This window comes from Leopardus geoffroyi, chromosome A2, assembly GCF_018350155.1.
Source record: "Leopardus geoffroyi isolate Oge1 chromosome A2, O.geoffroyi_Oge1_pat1.0, whole genome shotgun sequence".
NCBI classification, from domain to species: Eukaryota; Metazoa; Chordata; class Mammalia; order Carnivora; family Felidae; genus Leopardus; species Leopardus geoffroyi.
Window position 1 is genome coordinate 16,913,150 of NC_059331.1, and position 24,024 is coordinate 16,937,173.

The following is a 24,024-nucleotide window of genomic DNA, read 5'->3' on the forward strand; positions in this document are numbered from 1 at the left end:
TCCTCCCATTCAAAACTGTTTGATCTAGAGTCCTTTTTGTAGATTCCTTGGGATTTTCTAAGTGGATTATCATGTCATCTGCAAATAGGGTTGCATTTATTTCTTCCTTTCCATAATTTCTTCAAACAGTTTTCTGTACTACTCCATCTCCTCTCCTTTTGGGACTTCAATAACATGAAAAGCTAAACCTTTTGTTATCATCCCATAATTCCCTGAAGCTCTGTTCACTTCTCTTCAGTTTAACAATTCCTATTGGGTCAGACCAGATAATTTTCACTGTTCTATCTTCAAGTTAACTCACTCTTCTTTTATCTCCACCCTGTTACTGAGTCCCTTTAAGGAATTTTTAATTTAGTTTTAGTTATAAATTTTACAATTTTATTTAAAAAAATTTTTTTAATGTTTATTTATTTTTGAGACAGAGAGAGAGAGAGAGAGAGAGAGAGCATGAACAGGGGAGGATCAGAGAAAGAGGGAGACACAGAATCTGAAACAGGCTCCAGGCTCTGAGCTGTCAGCACAGAGCCCGACGCGGGGCTCAAACCCACGGACTGCGAGATCATGACCTGAGCTGAAGTCGAACGCTTAACCAACTGAGCCACCCAGGCGCCCCTACAATTTTAAATTTAAATGTCTAATTTCCCATTTGTTTCCAGGGTGTTCACCCCTACTTCTTGAAGTTTTAATTATATTTTAATTATGCTTTTTGCCTTAAATTCTTTGATAATCCCAACATCTATAACATGTCATAGTTACCATCTGTTGACTGTCCCTTCTCCTTAGGAGACAGTAAGATTTTCCCAACTCTTCATATACGGGACAATTTTGAATTTCTGGATATTATGCTATGTTACTCTGGATCTTGTTTAGGTGCAATGGAAAACAGTGGATTTTTGTTTGTTTGAACAGTAACTACATTGATTAGGTCCAACCCACAAGTTCCTATCCATCTTTTGTGGGCTGTGTTGTGATGTCAGTTTAGTTTTCACAGCCCCTGTGATACTACTGTGATCTGTCCCAGGTATACCATGCAGTGGCCAGCACACTTCACCGCTGAATCCTCAAAGCTCTTGGTATGCTGTTCAGGGGTCAGATGCACGCATGCTATTTCAAAGGAGAGTCCAGGAGTTCATACATAATACTATGGGTTCACTTTGTTGAGTTCCTTCCTCTCTGCAATCTTCCTAACACTTTCCAGCTCTCAGGGGCCCCTTTCCTGGTCTTCTGGCTAAAAAGGAAAGGCTTTAGCTTCTCTGCTGAGTACCTCCCACTACTGTGATTGCCCCTAGGGCAAAGTGGTGAGAGGATAGAGAAAACAAAACCAGTGAATGTCACCATGCTCTTGGGACCATAATCCCTAAAAATAAAAGGACTCCTTTCCCATCTGGCTGCCAATGTCACTGCTGCCTCCACTGCTATAGACTTTCATGGGGGCCAGGGCAGGAGAAAATGGGGGAGGGGGGAATGTGAACAACAACAACAAAAAGATCTTCATCCATCTCTACTCTCTGACCCACAGGAATCCCCTTTCCTGCTCTTGAGACTAGAAAGAGAGGGATTCTCTTGGACCTTATTCTGTATGCACCCAGTTCCAGATTTTCCTCTACCTTTGAGTCCAGGCTGGAAGGTATGCTAAGTGTTTGTTTATTTTTTGACAGAGGGAGAGAGCGTGCACACGGAGAGGGGCATAGAGAGAGGAGGACAGAGGATCCCAAGCAGGCTCTGCACTGACAGCAGAGAGCCGGATGCGGGGCTCAAACCCATAAATGGTGAGATCACAACTTGAACCTCAGCTTAAGTCAGATGCTTAACCAACTGAGCCACTCAAGTGGCTCCCACCCAAGACCGAAAGGTATTCTTTAGAGACAAAAAACAAAAAGTTTCCTTCCCCAAACCACCTGCTACCATTATCTTCCAGGATACTCAACTGATGCATGCAATCTGTCCAGAGATTTTAATTGTATTCAATCAGAGAGAAAGGATAGAATGTGCTTACTACATCTTGACCAGAATCAGAAACGTTTTTTTTTTTTTTTTTTTAAGTAGGCTCTACACCCAGCGTAGAGCCCAACATGGGGCTTGAACGCACTACCCTAAGATCAAGACCTGAGCTGAGATCAAGAGTCAGACCCTTAACTGACTGAGCTACCCAGGCACCCCTGAACCCTTTCATTTTTTTAATGTAAATATCTTCATAAATTCCTATATTCTTTGCCATTAAAGAAACTTAATGGTTACACTATACTTGTTGGCATCTTTCTGTCAATCATATTCCATTGTGAGAAGTATGTAGTGTCTTACTGTGTTTAACACGTTTTCTATACAGGGCATGTATTCTTTTTACATGAATCTTTTTACAATCTTACAGAATCTTTTTACAATCTGAAATAATGAAATAAAGGTTATAGGCAAAAAATACACATCAGAAGAATGGAAGAAAATGTTAGTACTGGTTGCTGGTCTTCATGTGATATGAGTATGTGGAGAGACATTTTAAGTCAACTTTCTGTACTTTTACATTTTTTATGATGAGTACTGCCTTTTTATCTTAAAATTTTTAAATTTAGCATAAATATTACAGAAAAGTATACAAATTATAAGCATACAGCTCCATGAAAGTAAACATAGTCATTTAACCTAAATACCACTCACATCAAGGAGTATTACCCAAAAGTTCCCCATTACCAGCCACAATTGTGACTGCTTTTCTTTTTTTTTTATTTTCTTTTTGTAACGTTTATTGATTTTTGAGAGAGAGAGAGAGAGAAAGAGAGAGAGCGCGCACACGAACAGGGGAGGGGCAGAGAGAGAATGAGACACAGAATCTGAAGCAGGCTCCAGGCTCTGAGATGTCAGCACAGAGCTCGATGCGGGGTTTGAATTCACAAACTGTGAGATCATGACCTGAGCCAAAGTCGGACACCTAACCGACTGAGCCACCCAGGCGCCCCAATAGTGATTGCTTTTCAGTTACAAAAGTAGTACATATACATTTATACAAATAGTACTGGAACACACATATATTTTTAATGTTTATTTATTTTTGAGAGAAACAGAGTGCAAGCGGGGAGGTGGAGGTGGGGTGGGGCAGGGAGACAGAATCCAAAGTAAGCTCCAGGTTCTGAGTTGTCAGCACAGAGCTTGACATGGGGCTCAAACCCATGAACCATGAGATCATGACCTGAGCCAAAGTCGGACACTTAACTGACTGAGCCACCCAGGTGCCCTTACTGGAACATATTTCTGATTTTAGCTATTGTGATGCTTATCTCTTCATATGTTGTAAACGTTTATATTTGCTTCTTAAACTGTTACAAAAATCTCTAGTACATTTTGTATAGGTTGATTCTAGAACTTGACAACCATTTAAAAAGCATTTGGAATATCATGCACTGGGAAAGCCTCAGAATCCCCAGCAGACTGACAGAAAGTATTTCTCTCCCAAGGCCAGTCAGTAAAGACTGGAGGTGACTGCTTCTTCAAATGCGAAGACAGCAACACAAGACACCCAAGAACAGTTTCCCAGTAACTGACCCCAAAGAAATAGAGATTTGCAATCTGCCTAATAAAGAATTCAGCTTAGTAAGCTACAGGGAAACACAGAAAGACAATTCAGTGAAATCAGGAAACAATGCACAGACAAAACCAGAAGCTTAACAGAGAGACAGAAATTATAAAAAAAATCCAAACAAATCCTGGAAGTGAAGAATGCAATGAATGAAATGAAACATGCAGTAAAGAATACCACCAGCAGATGCGATCAAAGCAGAAGAAAGAATCTGTGAATTTATAGGTCACTTGAAATTATCCAGTCAGAGTAGAGCAAAAAAAGAGAGAGAGAGAGAGAGAGAGAGAGAGAGAGAGAGAGAGAGAAGAAAGCCCATGTGAATTATAAGACACCATCAAGAGAAACTATCTGAGCCCTGTTGGTATCCTAGAAGGAAAACAGAAGGAGAAAGGGACAAAAAGCTTATTTAAAAAAATAATAGCGGGGGGGGGGGGGGCACCTGGGTGGCTCAGTTGGTTAAGCATCTGACTTCAGCTCAGGTCATGATCTTGCAGTTTATGGGTTTGAGCCCCGCATTAGTCTCTGTACTGACAGCTCAGAGCCTGGAGCCTGCTTCAGATTCTGTCTCTGCCTTTCTTCTCTGCCCCTTCCCCACTTGCATTCTGTCTCTTCTTCTCTCAAAAATAAACAAAAACATCTTTTAAAAATATTTTTTAAAAAACACCTACAGTAAAAAAAAAAAAACAACCCTACAGTAATCTACAGTAATAATCATAAAGATACTCACTGGACTTGAAAAAAATGGAGGACATCAGTGAAACCATTAACATAGAGATAAGGAATAACACAGCAAAGATTAAAAGGCTCAATAAACAAAATGAGAAACACACCTGATAGAATGAACAGCAGGCTGGAAGAAGCAGAGAAATGAATTCATGACCTAGAAGACAGAGCAATGGAAAGTAATCAAGCTGAACAAAAGAGAAAAGAATTATGCAAAATGAGAATAGACTTAGGGAACTCTTTGACTCCCTCAAACTAACAGTATTATAGAAGTACTACAAGAAGAAGAAAGAGAAAGGGGGCAAAGAATCTATATGAAGAAATAATAGCTGAAAACTTCCCTAAACTGGGCAAGGAAACAAACATCCAGATCCAGGAAGCACAGAACCCCCAACAAAATCAGAAAAGCAGATCCACCCCAAGACATTTAATTTGTATTTAAATTTATTAAAATTTAATTGTAATTAAAATGGCAAAATATAGTGGTAAATAAAAAAGTATTAAAAGCTGGGGCACCTGGGTGGCTCAGTCGGTTAAGCATCTGACTCCGGCTCAGGTCATGATCTTGTGGTCCGTGAGTTTGAGCCCTGCGTCGGGCTCTGTGCTGACAGCTCAGAGCCTGGAGCCTGTTTCAGATTCTGTGTCTCCCTCTCTCTCTGACCCTCCCCTGTTCATGCTCTGTCTCTCCCTGTCTCAAAAATAAATAAACGTTAAAAAAAAAATTTTTTTTTTAAAGTATTAAAAGCAACAATACAAAAGAAGACAGTTACATACAAAGGAAATACCATAAGGCTATCAGTGAATTTTTCATCAGAAACTTTCTAAGCCAGAAAGGAGTGGCATGAATCAATATTCAAAGTGCTAATTGGTAAAAACCTTCAGCCAAGAATACTCTGTCCAGCAAGGCTATCATTCAGAATATGAGAGAGAGAATTTCCCAGACAAACAAAAACTAAAGGAGTTCATGACCATTAACCAGCCCTGCAAGAAATACTAAGGGGGACTTTTGGAGGAGGCACCTGGATGGCTCAGTTGGTTGAGTTCTGACTCTTGATCCTAGCTCAGGTCTTGATCTCAGGATTGTGAGTTCAAGCTCCATGTTGGGCTCCATGCCCAGAGTGGAACCTACTTAAAGGGGACTTTTCTGAGTGAAAGGAAAGATGAAAAATGACAGTATTAAGATAGGAAACACAAAAGCATTAAAAGTAAGTATTTCCAGGGGTGCCTGGGTGGCTCAGTTGGTTAAGCGTCTGACCTCAGCTCAGGTCATGATCTCACAGTCTGTGAGTCTGAGCCCTGCGTCAGGGTCTGTGCTGACAGCTCAGAGCCTGGAGCCTGCTTCGGATTCTGTGTCTCCCTCTCTCTCTGCCCCTCCCCTGCTCATGCTCTGTCTCTCTCTGTCTCAAAAACAAATAAAAACATTAAAAAAAATTTTTTAATAAATAAATAAATAAATAAATAAATAAATAAATATTTCCAGGGGCACCTGGGTGGCTCAGTCAGTTGGGCTTCTGACTTTGGCTCAAGTCATGACCTTGCAGTTCATGGGTTCGAGCCCCACATTGGGCTCTGCGCTGACAGCTCAGAACTGGAGCCTGCTTCAGATTCTGTGTCTCCTTCTCTCTCTGCTCCTCCCTCACTCACTCTCACTCTCCTCTCACTCTCAAAAATAAACATGAAAAAAAATTTTAAATAAATATTTCTGAGCATGTCTGGGTAGCTCAGTCAGTTAAGCATTCAACTCTTGGTTTCAGCTCTTGATCTTGCAGTTTGTGAGTTCAAGGCCTGCGTCAGGCTTCATGCTGACAGTGCAGAGCCTGCTTGGGCTTCTCTCTCCCTCTCTGCCCCTCCCGTTTGTGTGCATGTTCTCTCTCTTAAAATAAATAAACTTTAAAAAATAAATAGTATTTCTGTAAAAAAATCAGTCAAGGAACACAAAAAGATGTAAAATATGACATCTTACACCTAAGACATGGGGAAAAGTAAAGAATGGACTCTATAAACAACCATCAACTTAATATAAGCTGCTATATGCAGAATATATTAATAGAAACTTAATGGTAACCACAAATCAAAACCACTAATAAATATGTAAAGAATATAAAGAAAGAAATCCAAATATAGCACTAAAGAAAAGCAGCATAAAGAAGATCCACATGAAAGACAGAAAGGATCGGGGAAAATCTTCACAAACAACCACAAAACAAGTAATAAAATGGCAAAAATATGTGTCTATCAATAATTACTTTAAATGCAAATGGACTAAACACTCCACTAAAAAGACATGGTGACAGAACAGATTAAAAAAAAAAAAAATGGGGCGCCTGGGTGGCGCAGTCGGTTAAGCGTCCGACTTCAGCCAGGTCACGATCTCGCGGTCCGGGAGTTCGAGCCCCGTGTCGGGCTCTGGGCTGATGGCTCAGAGCCTGGAGGCTGTTTCCGACTCTGTGTCTCCCTCTCTCTCTGCCCCTCCCCCGTTCATGCTCTGTCTCTCTCTGTCCCAAAAATAAATAAAAACGTTGAAAAAAAGAAAATTAAAAAAAAAAAAGACCCATCTATATGCTGCCTAAAAGAGACTCATTTTAGACCTAAATACACCTGCAGACTGGAAAGTGAGGAGATGGAGAAACATTTGTCATGCAACGGCTGTCAAAAGAAAGCCGGAGTAGCAATACTTACATCAGACAAAATAGACATAAAAACAAAGACTGTAATAAGAGACAAGAGAACTACATAACGATAAAGAGGAAAATCCAACAAGAAAATATAACAATTATAAATACTTATGCACCCAACATGGCAACATCCAAATACGTGAAACAGTTAACAAACATAAAAGAACAAACCAATAATAATATAGTAATAGTAGGAGACTTTAGCACCCCTCTTACATAATGGACAGATCATCTAAACAGAAAATCAACAAGCAAACAATGGCTTTGAATGACACACTGGGCCAGGTAGATCTAACATATCTATTCAGAACATTCCATCCTAAAGCAGCAGACTACACATTCTTTTCAAGTGCATATGGAACATTCTCCAGAGAAGATCACATATTAGGCCACAAAACAAGCCTCAACAGATTAAAAAATACGGAAGTTATACCATGCATCTTTTCTGATCACAACACTATGAAACAAGAAGTCAACCACAAGAAAAAATGTGGAAAGACCACAAATATATAGAGTTTAAATAACATGCAACTAGGGGTGCCTGGGTGGCTCAGTCAGTTAAGCAACCGACCCTTGATCTCAGTTCAGGTCTTAAATTCGGGATCATGAGTTCATGCCCCACACTGGACTCCATGCTGGGCATGAAGTCTACTTAAAAAAAAAAAAAAAAAAAATGCAACTAAACAATGAATGAGGGGTGCCTGGCTGGCTCAGCCAATGGAGCATGCAACTCTTGATCTCTGGGTTGTAAGTTTGAGCCCCATGTTCAATATAGACATTATCTAAAAATTAAAAAATCTTTAAAAAAAATCAATGAGTCAACCAGAAAACAAAAGAAGAAATTATAAAGTATATGGAGAGGCACCTGGGTGGCTCGGCTGAGGGTCCAACTTTGGCTCAGGTCATGATCTCACAGTTGGTGAGTTTGAGTCCCATGTCAGGCTCACTGTTGTCAGTACAGAGCCTACTTTAAGATCCTCTGTCCCCCTCTCTCTGCCGCTCCCCTGCCCATGCTCTCACTCTCAAAAAATAAAAAAGTAAAGATTAAAAGTACATGGAAACAAATGAAAATGAAAACACAATGGTTCAAAACCTTTGGGATGTATCAAGAGCTGTTTTAAGAGGGAAGTTTACAGCAATACAGGTCTACCTCAGGAAGCAAGAAAAATCTCAAATAAATAACCTAACTTTACAGCTAATGGAGCTAGAAAAAGAACAACAAAACCTAAAACCAGCAGAAGAAAGGAAATGATAAAGATTAGAGCAGAAATAAATGATACAGGGGTGCCTGGATGGCTTAGTTGGTTAAGTGGCCAACTTTAGCTCAGGTCACGATCTTGCAGTTCATGAGTTTGAGCCCTGCATTGGGCTTTGTGTTACAGCTCAGAGCTTATAGCCTGCTTCGGATTCTGTGTCGCCCTCTCTTTCTGCCCCTTCCCCGCTCACACTCTGTTTCTCTCTCAAAAATAAACAAACATTAAAAAAAAACTTTTTTAATTTAAAAAAAGAGGAATAAAGGATACAGAAATTTAAAAAACAATAGATCAATGAAACCAGGAACTGGTTCTCTAGGGGGGAAAAAAAAATCAATAAAACTGATAAACTTCTAGCCAGACTTATCAAGGGAAAAAAAAGGACCCAAATACATAAAATCACAAATGAGACAGGAGAATAACAAATACCACAGAAAAGAGAATATTATGAAAAATTGCATAACAACAAATCAGACAAGCTAGAAAAAATGGGTAAATTATTAGAAACATAGAACCTACCAAAACTGAAACGGGAAGAAAAAGAATATTTGAACTAATTACCAGCAAAGAAATTGAATTAGTAATCCAAAAACTCATAAAAAAAAAAATCTAGGCCCAGATTGCCTCACAGGTGAATTCTACCAAACACTGAAAGAAGAGTTAATACCTATTCTTCTCAAACTATTCCAAAAAACAGAAGAGGGAAGAAAAACTTGCAAACTTATTCCACGAGGCCAGCATTACCCTGATATCAAAACCAGATAAAGACACCACAAAAAAAAAGTAGAACTACAGGCCAATATCCCTGACGAACACTGATGCAAAACTCCTCAACAAAATAATAGCAAACCAAATCCAAAAATACATTTAAAAAATCATTCAAGGGCATCTGGGTGGCTCAGTTGGTTAAGTGTCCAACTCTTGGTTTCGGCTCAGATCACGATCTTGTGGTTTCATGAGTCCAAACCCCACACCAGGCTCTGCACTGGCAGCATGGAGTCTACTTGGGATTCTCTCTCCCTACCTCTCTCTGCTCCTTCCCAACTCGCACTCTCTCTCAAAATAAATAAACAAACTTAAAAGAAAAAAAAATCATTCACCACGATCAAGTGGAATTTATTCCTAAGTTGCAAGGGTGGTCCAATATTCCCAAATCAATCAATGTAATATATCACATCAATAACAGAAAGAAATAAGAACCATATGATCACTTCAATTGATGCAGGAAAAGCATCTGACAAGGTACAACATCCATTCAAGATAAAATCCCTCAACAAAGTAGGTTTAGAGGGAACATACCTCAACATAAAAACATGTTGTTTTTATGAGGCCATGTGTGAAAAACTCACAGCTAATATCATTCTCAATGGGGAAAAACTGACAGCCTTTCCCCTAAGGTCAGGAACAACACAAGGATGTCCACTCTCACTATTTTTATTAAACATAGTACTGAAATTCCTAGTCACAGCAATCAGACAGCAAAAAGAAATAAAAAGCATCCAAATCAGCAAGGAAGAAGTCAAACTTTTACTAGTTGCAGATAACATGATACTATATGTAGAAAACCCAAAAGACTCCACCCCAAAACTGCTAGAACTCATAAATGAATTCAGTAGAGCTGCAGAATACAAATTCAATATACAGAAATCTGCTGCATTTCTATACATCAGTAATGAAGTAGCAGAAAAAGAAATTAAGAAAATCCCATTTATCAGACTTCAAACTGTATTACAAAGCTATAATCATCAAGACAGTATGGCACTGGCACACAACCAGACACTCAGATCAATGGAACAGACTAGAGAACCCAGAGATGGACCCACAAATATATGGCCAACTAATCTTTGACAAAGCAGGAAAGCATATCCAATGGAATAAAGACAGTCTCTTCAGCAAATGGTGCTGGGAAAACTCGACAGTGACATGCAGAAAAATGAACTTGGACCACTTTCTTACACCATGAGAAAAATAAACTCAAAATGGATGAAAGACCTAAATGTAAGACAGGAAGCCATCAAAATCCTCGAGGAGAAAGCAGGCAAAAACCTCTTTGACCTTGGCCACAGCAACTTCTTATTCAACACGTCTCCAGAGGCAAGGGAAACAAAAGCAAAAATGAACTATTGGGACCTCATCAAAATAAAAAGCTCTGCACAGCTTAGGAAACAATCAGCAAAACTAAAAGGCAACCGACAGAATGGGAGAAGATATTTGCAAAGAACATATCAGATAAAGGGTTAGTATCCAAAATCTATAAAGAACTTACCAACTCAACACCCAAAAAACAGAATGAAGAAATGGGCAAAAGACATGAATAGACACTTCTCCAAAGAAGACATCCAGATGGCCAACTGACACATGAAAAAATGCTCCACATCACTCATCATCAGGGAAATACAAATCAAAAGCACAATGAGATACCGCCTCACACCTGTCAGAATGGCTAACATTAACAACTCAGGCAACAACAGATGTTGGCAAGGATGTGGAGAGAAAGGATCTCTTTTGCACTGCTGGTGGGAATGCAAACTGGTGCAGCCACCCTAGAAAACAGTATGGAGGCTCCTCAAAAAACTAAAAATAGAACTACCCTATGACCCAGCAATTGCCCTACTAGGCATTTATCCAAGGGATACAAGTGTGCTATTTCAAAGGGCCACATGCACCCCCATGTTTATAGCAGCACTATCGACAACAGCCAAAGTATGGAAAGAGCCCAAATGCCCACTGATGGATAAGTGCATAAAGAAGATGTGGTATATATATATACAATGGAGTATTGCTTAGCAATCAAAAAGAATGAAATCTTGCCACTTACAACTATGTGGATGGAACTAGAGGGTATTATGCTAAGCGAATCAGAGAAAGACAAATATCATATGACTTCACTCATGAGGACTTTAAGATACAAAACAGATAAACATAAGGGAAGGGAAGCAAAAAATAATATAAAAACAGGGAGGGGGACAAAAACATAAGAGACTCTTAAATATGGAGAACAAACAGAGGGTTATTGGAGGGGTTGTGGGAGGGGGGATGGGCTAAATGGGTAAGGGGCATTAAGAAATCTACTCCTGAAATCATTGTTGCAGTATATGCTAACTAATTTGGATGTAGTTTAAAAAATAAATTAAATTTAAAAAATAATCCCATTTACAACTGCACCCCAAATAAGAAGATACCTAGGAATAAACCTAATCAAAGAGGTGAAAAACCTATCACTCTGAAAACTGTAACCACCGATGAAGGAAATCCAAAATGACACAAAGAAATAAAAAAAAATTCCATGCTCATACACTGGAAGAACAAATATTGTTAAAATGTCTATACTACCCAAAGCAATCTACACATTTAATGTACTCTCTATCAAAATACCAACAGAAATTTTCACAAAACTGGAACAAACAATCCTAAAATGTGTATGGAACCACAAAAGACCCTGAATAGCCAAAGCAATCTTGAAAAAGAAAAGCAAAGCTGGAGGCATCATAATTCCAGACTTAAAGTTACATTACAAGCTGTAGTAATCACAAAGTACTGGCACAAAAATAGGCACATAGATCAATGGAACAAAATTAAAAATCTAGAAATAAACCCGTAAGTATATTGTCAATTAATCTTTGACAAAGCAGGAAAGAATATGCAATGGGAAAAAAGTCTCTTCAACAAATGGTGTTGGGAAAACTGGATAGCAACATGTGGAAGAATGAAACTGGACCATTTTCTTCCACCACACACAAAAATAAACTCAAAATGGATGAAAAACCTACATGTGAGGTCTGAAACCATAAAAATCATACAAAAGAGGGGTGCCTGGGTGGCTCAGTTGGTTAAGCATCTGACTTTGGCTCAGGTCATGATCTTGCAGTCTGTGAGTTCGAGTCCCACATCAGGCTCTGGGCTGACAGCTCAGAGCCTGGAGCCTGCTTCAGATTCTGTGCCTCCCTCTCTTTCTGCCCCTCCCCCACTCATGCTGTCTCAAAAATAAATGAACATTAATTTTTTTTTAATCCTACAAAAGACCACAGGCAGTAATTAATCTGATATCAGCTTTAGCAGCTTTTTTTTTTTTAAGATATGTCCCCTGGGGCAAGGGAAGCAAAAGCAAAACTAAACTATTGGGACAACATCAAAATAAAAAGCTTCTGCACAGCAAAGGAAACAATCAACAAAACTAAAAGGCAACCTACAGTATGGGAGAAGACATTTGCAAATGACCTATCTGTTAAAGGGTTAATATCCAAAATATATTAAGAACTTATAAAACCCAACACCCAAAAAACTAACCCAATTTAAAAATGGGCAGAAGACATAAAGCGACACTTCTCCAAAGAAGACATTCAGATGGCCAACAGACCAACAGGCCAACATAAAAAAAATACTCATTGTCACTTATCAGGGAAATGCAAATCAAAACTACAATGAGATATCATCTCACACCTGTCAGAATGGCTAAAATCAAAAACACAAGAAACAACAGATTTTGGCAAGGATATGGAGAAAAAGAAACCCTCTTGCAGTGTTGGTGGGAATGCAAGCTGGTGCAGCCACTGTGGAAAAGAGTATGGAGGTTCCTCAAAAAATTAAAAATAGAACTACCCTACAATCCAGCAATTGCACTACTGTGTATTTACTCAACAAATACAAAAACACGAATTCAAAGAGATATATGCACCCCTATGTTTACAGCAGCATTATTTAGAATAGCCAAGATATGGAAGTAGCTAAGTGCCCATCGACAGATGAACACATAAAGATGTGGTATATATACACAATGGAATATTCAGCCATAAAAAAAAAAAAAAAGAATGAAATCTTACCATTTGCAATAACATGGACAGAGCCAGAGAGTATAATGCTAAGTGAAATAAGTCAGAGAACCATATGATTTCACTCATATGTGGAATTTAAGAAACAAAACAAACTAGCAAAAGGGAAAAGAGACAAACCAAGAAACAGACTCTTAACTATAGAGAGGAGGGATGAGGAGAAGAGTGAAATAAGTAATGGGGATTAAGAAGTGCACTTGTGATGAGTACTGGATGACTCAGATAAAGATTTAGGACAAACAAACAAAAAACCACAAAGTATCGTAAGGAAAAACTGCCAACCAAGAATATCCAACAAAGGTGTCTTTCAGAAATGAAGGAAAGGGGTACCTGGGTGGCTCAGTCGGTTAAACGCCTGACTTCAGCTCACGTCACAGATCTCACTGTCCGTGAATTCAAGTCCTACATCCAGCTCTGTGCTCACAGCTCAGAGGCTGGAGCCTGCTTCAGATTCTGTGCCTCCCTCTCTCTCTGCCCCTCCCCAACTCTCACTCTGTCTCTATCACAAAAGTAAATAAAAATTTAAAAATTAAAAAAAAAAAAAAAAGCAATGAAGGAGAGATAAAGATTTTCATGGATAAACAAAAGTTCAGAGAATTCATACCATTAGACCTGACTTACAAGCAATGCTCAAAGCAGTTCTTCAGGCAATATGAAAGGATACTAACCAGGAAAAGGAAAACATACCCTGGGTAAAGGCAAGTATACCATCAAATTCAGAATATGGTGGTTTGCTAATCACTTAACTCTAATATAAAAGTTAAGGGGCGCCTGGGTGGCTCAGTCAGTTAGTCTTCCAACTTCAGCTCAGGTCATGATCTCACAGCTCTTGAGGTCGAGCCTCGTGTCGGGCTCTGTGCTGACAGCCTGCTTCAGATTCTGTCTCTCTTTCTGCCCCTCCCCCAGCTGCACTCTGTCTCTCTCTCAAAAATAAACACTAAAAAAAATTGTTTTAAGTTAAAAGACAAAACTATTAGTAACTGTAGCTCTAATAATTTGCTAACAGATTTTAAAAAAACATACAAATGGCCAACAGGTACATGGAAAGGTGCTCAACATCCCTAATCATCAGGGAAATGCAAATCAAAACCACAAGTTATAACCTCACACCTGTTAGGATGGCTTTTATTTAAAAAGACAATAGAGGGGCGCCTGGGTGGCGCAGTCGGTTGAGCGTCCGACTTCAGCCAGGTCACGATCTCACGGTCCGTGAGTTCGAGCCCCGCGTCGGGCTCTGGCCTGATGGCTCAGAGCCTGGAGCCTGTTTCTGATTCTGTGTCTCCCTCTCTCTCTGCCCCTCCCCCGTTCATGCTCTGTCTCTCTCTGTCCCAAAAATAAATAAACGTTGAAAAAAAACAATTTAAAAAAAAATAAATAAATAAAAAGACAATAGATAACATGTTGGGAAAGATGTGGAGAAAAGGGAATCCTTGTACACAGTTGGTGGAAATGTAAACTGGTATAGTCATTAAGCAAAACAGTATGAAAGTTCCACAAAAATTAAAAAAAAACAACAACTATCTTATAATCTAGCAATCCTACTTCTGGGTATATCCAAAGGAAACAAAATCATTATCTTAAAGAGCTATCTGCATCTCCATGTTCAGTACAACAGTATTCACAGGAGTCAAGATATGGAAACAACCTAAATGTGAACAGAGAAGTGGATAAAGATGATGTGGCACATATATACAATGGAATATTATCCAGCCATAAGAAAGAAATACTGTCATTTACATTGTACACACACACACACACACAAAGATACAAACTTCAGCTACATATTTATATCCTTTTCAACCCCAAAGCTAAAATCAAGTCCAATGAGAACACATTAGAATAATTTCCATCAAAGTCAAAGGCCAAACAAGCCTATCCCTTTTACTACTGTTGTAGAGGTACGAGCTGTCACAATTAGGTGATTGAAAGAAAACACAGGAATGTAAATGTAAAAGAAAAAGTAAAATGACCATTATTTGCAGATGATATTATTATATACCTAGAGAATCAACTAAAAACCTTTATAGTTTTGTAATCAGGTAAGGTGGTGAAAATTTATAGAAAATAATGCCTTCACATACACCATCAACAAGAAGGTAGAAGATAAAATGCTTCAATACCACCAAAAACAAAGAAAAAGACCTGAGAATAAACTTAACAAGAAATCTCTCAAACTCTGAGGGACACAGAAGAAGGCTTGAGCAAAGAGAAAGGCATACAATCTTCTCAGTGGGAAAGACTCATCACCTAAATGTCATTCTTCCTACATTAACCTAAAAATGTAACACAGTACCAATAAAAACAAAAAGGATTTTTTCAAAACAGGCAAATTTACCTTAAAGTTCATATAGTAAAACATAGCCAAGAAAATTCTGAAAATTAAAGGTAATGAATGAGAATTCACTTTACCAAATATCAAAACATGCTCTAAAGCTAGAATAATTAAAACGTGTACTGAAACATAAATACGCAAATTGACGTACAGAATTGAAAGTCCAGAAATACACCCAAAAGTATATGATATGTGGCAAAGTATATCACATATAGTAAAGGATATTTGAACAAGTGCAAGAAAGATGACCTGTTTAATACAAGGCATTGCAACAAATGGGTGGCCATTTGGGAAAAAATTAAGTTGGACCCACACTTTTCACCAAAATAAATTCCAAATGGATAAGAGATTTAAAGGTAAATAATGAAATTCTAAAAGTATTTTAAGGAACCACAGGATAATTTTTCATACTCTTCTACTAGGGAAGATCTTTCTAGGTATGATAGAGAACCAAGAAACCTTAAAAGTTCAATGAGTATGACCTAATCAAGAACTAGAGGGTATTCATGCCATGTGAAATAAGTCAGTCAGAGAAAGACAGATATCATATGATTTCACTCATATGTGGAATTTGAGAAACTCGACAGATAACATAGGGGAAAGGAAGAAAAAAAAATAAGATCAAAATAGAGGAGGTGGCAAACCATAAAAGACTCTTAAATACAGAGAACAGAGTTGCTGGAGGAGAGGTGGGTCGTGGGATGGGTTAAATGGGTGATGGGCATTAAGAAGGGCACTTTTCAGGATGAGCACTAGATGTCATATGTAAGAGATGAATTGCTGGGTTCTATTCTCGAAGCCAAGACTACACTGTATGTTAACTAATGTGAATTTAAATTAAAATTTTTTTCACGACAAAATCATTCTAAATAAAAAGATAAATAACAATCTGGAAAAAATATAACTGCAAGTTATATCATTAGCAAGGTGCTAAGTTCCTTCATATACAAAAAATTTTTACAAAATCAATTTTAAAAACACCAAAGCCCAGGGTGCCTGGGTGGCTCAGTCAGTTAAGCGTCTGACTCAGTTTTGGCTCAGGTCACCATCTCACGGTTTGTGAGTTCAAGCCCCACATCAGGCTCCGCACTGACAGTATGAAGCCTGCTTGGGATTCTCTCTCCCTCTCTCTCTGCCCTTCCCCCACTCATGTTCTCTCTCTAAATAAATTTTTAAAAATAATAAATACACCAAAGCCCAATAGAAATATGGGCAAAGGATATGAACAACTTATTCACAGAAAAGAAAATGGAAAACAGTCCTTCATTATAGCAACAGGAGAGATACAAATTAAAACTACACCTGATAGGAGTGTTCACTCTACTACTCTTAACTTTTCTATAGGTTGAACTAAGCTTGGAAGAAAAAATATACAGAGGAATAATTTTTTCACCTATCAAACTGGCAAAGATCAAACTGTGTGCTAGCACAGTGCCGGTGAGGCCACCGCCACACACAGCTGAGGAGCATACTGGACACAGCCTCTATGGAGGTTTATCTGCGAAGAGCTATCAAAATTGCAAAAGCACATACTCATCAACCCAGCAATCCTGCCTCTGCTAAGTGACCAGACAAATGCACTTGGCCACGCATCAAATGATGCCTACAGAAGTGTTTCTGCACTAGCAAAATTGACAACACCTTATATGTCCATCAACAGAGCTCTGGCTAAATAAAGGTATATCCTGACAATGGAAAATTATCCAGTTGTGAAAGAAAATGAGAAAGTTCTTATGTATCGATAATGAATTATCACAAACAGAGAGAGAAAAAAGCAAGGGATATAGTGGGCTACTTTCATGTAAAAGCAAAGAGCTCTCTGTGTATCTGCCTGTATTATGCAAAGAACACCCCTGCACAGATACTGGAGAACTGGTAACACTGGCTGCCTCTAGGGAGAGGATGCGGTGGCCAGTGCAAGATGGAAGGGAAACTTCCCTGTGTATACTCTGTTGTTCCTTTTGAATTTTGTACCATGTGAATGTATTACTGCACTGAAAAGCTAAAATTAAAAATAATGAACACTGCTTCCCTGTGGAAGCAGCAGTCTTCCCTGAATTTCTGTCACTGTGTATTTCCCCCATGCCTGTGTTGGTTCTGACTCTCTGAGCCTCCTCTGATTGATTATGGTCCCTTTGGGAAGAAGGTCACAGCTGAATCGCCTTTGTGTTCCCTAGAGTACCCAGCTTCTCATTTGGTGCCGAGCGGAAAGTCACTGCAAGTCTGTTCACTGTGCTAAACTAGTCCACTGGTGCAAACAATTCATCCTTGGGGGAAAGAAGATTTTTCGGAAAGTTGTTTTCCAAGGCAGCCCAATGATAAGGACAGGAAATTCTGCTTCTGAAAGCATCAAAATTAGCCAAACAATTCAGAGAATTCTCAGCAGACCAAGTTAAAAGTAAATGAACAGAGAGAGGAGTTTCACTTCATGAATGAAAGCTGATTTCAGAGAACTTGAAGCCTGAAAATACGTATATATTCAAGAGGATGATTACTGCCACATTTAGAGTAATTGTTAGGATGGCACAGCAATACCCAGATTGAAGGGAAGACCAAATTATATTAACTGGTTGTGATGGTCATCACAAGTAACCACGTACATGACGCCGACTCTCTTCACAACTGGACAACAACAAATATATTACAGATTTTCTTCCACAGTGCCAGCTACCACATTCTTATTCCCTTCTGACCTGGTCAGGAAGGACTAACAAAGGGACTGAACTGAACCCTGCTAAGAATGTGGGCAAAGAATTTGTTTTAAACCTAGAAGCAACCCAGGAACCCAATGGGACAGCCCAGTCATTTCATAAGACTTCTGGCTGAGGGGGAGGGTGCCCTCGGTCTCAGTCCCAGCAGGTGCTGGCAGGAGCATGGCGAGGACCAGCCGCCTGCTCCCAGCTAACCGTGGGCAAGCACAGCCATATCCACACAGGACAGAGGCCCCTTGCCTGGTTTCCTGACAGAAGTGTGGCCTGATGGAGGGCACCACGGTTCTTGATAGCTTACCCTAAAGTGAGAGTGTGAAGAGACTCTTTTTCATTACTGTCACAAAAGCTTTTAATATAAACGGTACACAGAAAATGGTTTCATTCCCAACATAAATCTGCAAAAGCACTGTGCGAGAGAGCTTGAGATGAAGTTCACCTGGAGCTCTTCTCCTTGACACAGCCATTTTCAAAAAATGGTGCTGGGAAAACTGGACAGCCACTATGCAAAATAGTTAGATGGGACCATTACATCACATATAAAAATTCAAAATTCATCAAAGACCTAAACAAAGAGCTAAAACTATAAAACTCTTAAAAGAAAGTAGAGTAAAAGCTTCAGAATACTGGATTTGACAAGAATTTCTTGAATATGACACCAAAAGCACAGGCAGAAAAAAAAATTGGACCTCAAAAACTGAATTTTTGTGCATCAAAGGAAGCTATTGAGTGAAAAGACAACCCACAGAGTGGGAAAAAGTAATCATACCTGATAGGGACTTAATATCTAGAATACATAAAAAAACTTTTATAACTTGGCAACAAAAAACCAAAAAAGCCTATTCAAAAATGGGAAAAGGACTTGAATAGACATTTCTCTAGAGAAGATATACTAATGGCCAAGAGGCACATGAAAAGATGCCCAACACCACTAATCATTAGGGAATGCAAACCATAATGACATTAAAACCATAATGACAGTGGGGTGCCTGAGTGGCTCAGTCACTTAAGTGTCCGACTTCAGCTCAGGTCATGATCTCATGGTTTGTGGGTTCAAGCCCCGCGTCGGGCTCTGTGTTGCTAGCTCGGAGCCCGGAGTCTGCTTCAGATTCTGTGTCTTCCTCTCTCTGCCCCTCCCCCACTGCACTCGGTCTCTGTCTCAAAAAAATGAGAAAAAAAAATTAAAAACAAAAACCATAATGAGATATCACTTCACATCCACAAGCATAGCTATTATTAAAAAATAAAAACAGGGGCACCTGGGTGGCTCAGTCAGTTAAATGTCCGACTCCTGATCTCGGCTCGGTCATGATCTGGTGGTTCATGGGTTCAAGTCCCATGTCAGGCTCTGCGCTGACAGTGCAGAGCTTGCTTGGGATTCTTTCTCCCCCTGTCTATCTGCTCCTGCTCTGCACGCATGCCCTCTCCCTCTGTCTCTCTCTCTCTCTCTCTCTCAAAAATAAGTCAACATTTAAACATCTTTTAAAATAATAAATAAAAACAAATAAAAATGGAAAGTAACGTTGCCAAGGATGTGGAGCAACTGGGAACCCTTGTAAGTTACTGGTACAAAGTAAAATGGGGCAGCCACTGTGGAAAACAATCTAGCAGTTCCTCAAAAAGTTAAATACAGAATTACCATATGTTCCAGCAATTCCTCCCCTGGGTATATATCCAAAGAACTGAAAGTAGGGATTTGAACAGATATCTGTACAGCCATGTTTATAGTAGCATTATTCACAATAGGCAAAGGGAGAAACAGCCCAAATGTCTGCCGACAGATAAAGAGATAAATAAAATGTGGATATACATACAAGAGAATATTTGGAAAATATTACAAAAGGAATGAAAAGAAAATGAAATTCTGACACATGATACAACATGGATGAACAATGTTCACTATGTTAAGTGAAATAAGCCACATATAAAAGGACAAACACAGTATGATTCCACTTATACGAGGAACTTAGAATAGGCAAATTCATAGAAACAGAAAGGAGAATAGTGGTTGCCAGGGGTAGGAGGGGGGAAGAATGGGAAGTTGTTTAATGAGTACAGAGTTTGTGTTTGGAATGATGTTCTGGAAATGGACAGTGGTGATGGTTGTACAATACTGTGAATATATCTGATGCCACTGAAAGGTACACTTAAAAATGGTTAAAATGGTGCTTCAGCAGTAACATATGGTAATACTGGAATGACAGAGAAGATCAGCATAGCCCTTGTGCAAGGATGACACACAAATTTATGAAGCATTCCATGTATTAAAACAAATAAAAAAAATGGTTAGGGGTGCCTGGGTGGCTCAGTCTGTTAAGTGTCCAACTTTGGCTCAGGTCACGATCTCGTGGTTCATGAGTTCAAGCCCCATGTCAGGCTCTGTGCTGACAGCTCAGAGCCTGGAGCTTGCTTCGGATTCTGTCTCTCCCTCTCTCTCTGCCCCTTCCCTGTTCACAGTCTGTCTCTCTCTCTCAAAAATAAACATTAAAAAAAATTTAATGGTTAAAATGATAAATTTTATGTTATGTATATTTTATCACAATAAAAAAAACTCATCAAATAATTTAGAAAGGGGGTGCCTGGGTGGTTCAGTTGGTTAAGCATCCAACTCTTGATTTTTGACTCAGGTCATGATCTCATGGTTATGAGATCAAGCCCCATGTTGGGTTCCGTGCTGAGTGTGGAGCCTGCTTGGGATTCTCTCTCTGCTCCCTTGCTTGCACGCATGTATGCTCTCTCTCAAAGTAAAAAAAAAATAAACATTTTTTTAAATGTAAAAAAAAATTAAAATTAAAAAGTTAAAAATAAAACAATTTAGAAAGAAAAAATGAAAATATAAAAAGAGGAAGAGTGAAAGATACAGATGAAGCAAGAGTGCCCTGAGTTAATTAGTAAATAACAGATATAACTGAATAATAGGCACACAAAAGCTCACTGCTCTCTGCTTTTGTATATATTTGAATTTTACCATAATAAACATTAATAAACAAGGAAGTCTTTGTAATGTGCGAAACCTTTTTAGAATTTATCCCCTTACAAAATTTAGCAAGAATGAATATGCAAGGTTCAAAGACCTTCCAACTGGCTGGCTTAGTTGGAAGAGCATGCGACTCTTGATCTGGGGGTTGTGAGTTTGAGCTCCACATTGGGTAGAGATTACTAAAAAAAATAAACTTAAAAAAAAAAGGTTAAAAGACTTAAGCTTAAGGCCTAAAACTATAAAATTCTTTTCTTTATGCTTTATTTATTATTTAGAGAGAGAGAGAGAGAGAGAGAGAGAAAACCCCACGCACACAATCCCACAACCATGAGATCATGACCTGAGCCAAAATCAAGAGTTGGACACTCAACCAACTGAGCCACCCAGGCATCCTTATAAAATTCTTATAAGAAAACCTAGGGCAAGGGGCACCTGGCTGGCTCAGTTAACCTTAGAGTCATGAGTTCAAGCCCCATGTTGGGTGTAAGATAACTTAAAAAAAAAAAAAAAAATGGCAAAAGCTTCACAACATTGGACTTGGCAATGATTTCTTGGATATGACACTAAGGACACAGGCAAAAGAAAAAAACAGATTGGACTTCTTAACAATGTTAAAATTGTGTGCACCAAAATACACCAGCAACAGAGTGAAAAGGCAGCACAAAGAATGGGAGAAAATATTTACAAATCAAGTATCTGGTAAGGGATTACTATCCAGCATACACAGAGAACTCCTAAAACAACAAAAAAACAAACAATCTGATGTAAAACTGGGCAAAGGACTTGAATAAACATTTCTCTACAGAAGATACACCAATGGCTAATAAGCACCTAAAAAGATGCTCAACATCACTAACCATTAGGGAAATGCAAATCAAGACTACAATGAGATATCATCTCACATCCACTAGGATGGCTACCATCAAAACAAAACAAAACCCCAGAAAATAACAAGTGCTGGCAAGGATGTGGAGAAACTGGAAACCTTGTCCATCGCTAGTGATAATGTAAAATGGTACAGCCACTGTGGAAAACTGTATGATGGTTCCTTAAAAAATTAATCAAAGAATTACTATATGATCCAGCAATTCCATTTATGTATATACCCAAAACAGAAAACAGGAACTTGAATATTTGTACACCCATATCCATAACAGCATTATTCACAATATACAAAAGGTACAAACAACCCAAATATCCATCACTGAATATATGGGTAAATAAAATGTGATATATAAATTCCATTTTAACACATGCTACAACATGGATGAATCACGAGGACATCATGATAAATCAAATAGGTAAGTCACAAAAAGACAAATACTGTATGATTCCATTTATATGATGTACTTAGAGTAGACAAAATCAGAAAGTAGAATGGTGGTTGCCAGGGGCCTGGGGAAGAAGGGAATGGGAAGCTGTTCAATGGTATAGAGTCTTGGTTTTCCAAGATAAAGAGAAATGGGAGATGAACGGTATTAATGGTTGCACATTATGAATTTATTTAAACCACTGAACTGTACACTTAAAATGATTAAGATGACAAGTTTTATATATATTTACCACAATAAAAAAAATTAAACAACAAAAAAGAAGGAGCACACAGGAGGGGGTGGGGGGGAGGGAAGACAGGGCTAGGAGGGATTAAGTGTATTAGAAGGAAAGGAAATAGGAGGGGAACAGAAATTTGGTTACAATATAGTTACAGTAATGTTTAGAATAGGGATGAAATGTTTTATATATATGTATGTGTACGTGTGTCTATATATATATGTGTCTATATATATATATATATATATTTTTTTTTTTTTTTAATGCAGGGAGACTTTTTTTTAACGTTTATTTTCAAGAGACAGGGACAGAGCATGAGCAAGGGAGAGGCAGGGAGAGAGAGGGAGACACAGAATCCGAAGCAGGCTCCCGGCTCCCAGCCGTCAGCACAGAGCCCGACGCGGGGCTAGAACTCACAAACTGTGAGATCATGACCTGAGCCAAATTCGGACACTCAACTGATTGAGCCACCCAGATGCCCCAAATGTGTTATATATGTTATGGTATAATCTAAAAGAGCAAAATAACTAGACATTAAAAAGAACATCATAAGCCAAAAGTAACCTTAATATAGAAAATACAAACCATAGAACTCTGAGTACAAATCAGACTCTGAACTCCCAAATAGCCAATGCAAAGAGGGAACCATTACTGACTTAGTTCACACTATACTTTAGACAAAATCAAAACAGTGGCTTCGAAGAGGCACAGTCATTCCAAGCATTAAACCTCAAGGAAATTCCAGTAGGCCTCAGAGATTTTCTTAGGGACTTCTCACACAGATCTCCATGCAAGCTGCTGGGACCATGCAAAGTCAGTTTACTAAAAAACAATTGGAGGAGGGGCCAAAATTATGTTGCCTCCTAATGATCTGGCTTCACTCAAAGACAAAACACTGCCCAGAACATGTGCATTGAAACACCTTCCAGCACAGTCTCACGAATGTTTTCTCACAGTTGTGCTTGGGATGGCATTTGGGAAGTGAAAAATTCAAGATTATCCTCCCTGACAGGAATATGAGATGCAACATTCTCTGTTGTTTGCTAAAGGCAGGTCTTGATGTTTCCAACAGTCACTGGTGCAGGGATGACAAATCAGAATGAACGTCCACATCCAACCAGAGGTCACGCCTGAAAGAAAGCACCTAATCACCCCATGGAGATGAGGCGGCATCTACATGAGCTGGTAGAGAGAAGAAGAGTTGGGTACGTCATTTTGGGGAAGATCATGAGAGCAGGGAGCTACTAAAGATTGTTGAAGAGGACCATGATTGGAGACTTTGAGTGATAGTGCAGTCTTCTGAAAGGTGCAATCCCAACCCTCAGCCAAACACAGCAAGCTGCTCAAAGTTGAAAGTTACTGGGAAACATAAAAATAAATGAAATTTTAAGTTTAAAAAAACAAA

At 38.9% G+C, this 24,024-nt stretch overlaps 1 protein-coding gene and 1 non-coding gene across 2 annotated transcripts in view; one reads left to right on the forward strand and one right to left on the reverse strand.

Annotated features, from left to right (window-relative positions):
• Positions 1-24,024, reverse strand: part of LOC123605608 (SREBF chaperone) — a 73,455-nt gene that overhangs the window by 44,564 nt on the left and 4,867 nt on the right. The window lies entirely within an intron of this gene.
• Positions 20,253-20,355, forward strand: LOC123607748. The gene has a single exon (XR_006716897.1). It is a non-coding gene; the product is annotated as a U6 spliceosomal RNA (small nuclear RNA).